General features: G+C 42.2%; 1 protein-coding gene across 1 annotated transcript in view; it reads right to left on the reverse strand.

Moving 5' to 3' along the window:
- Positions 1-256, reverse strand: part of LOC119582066 (serine/threonine-protein kinase Tao-like) — a gene marked incomplete at its 3' end in the record, with an annotated part of 16,180 nt that overhangs the window by 2,357 nt on the left and 13,567 nt on the right.

The following is a 256-nucleotide window of genomic DNA, read 5'->3' on the forward strand; positions in this document are numbered from 1 at the left end:
AAAAAAAAGGGGAGGAGGGTAGACCTTGAGGGTGGGGGAGCAAACACAGTCTTGAGTGGGGAATTGGCCCCCTAGTCCCCCCAATTGACACCCATGATAGACTCGTCTTAAGCCTTTGTGTGGATATATGTAATGTCCACTAAAAATTTTGTCACTCTTTTGTAACTAAACACTTGTGAAACTGTAAGAAATTAATAAATAAAACCACAGCAGACAATGCATGTACCCATGCACTGGAAGGGGGGGAAATAATAAT

Source organism: Penaeus monodon, chromosome 15 (genome assembly GCF_015228065.2).
Source record: "Penaeus monodon isolate SGIC_2016 chromosome 15, NSTDA_Pmon_1, whole genome shotgun sequence".
In the NCBI taxonomy this organism is placed as follows: domain Eukaryota; kingdom Metazoa; phylum Arthropoda; class Malacostraca; order Decapoda; family Penaeidae; genus Penaeus; species Penaeus monodon.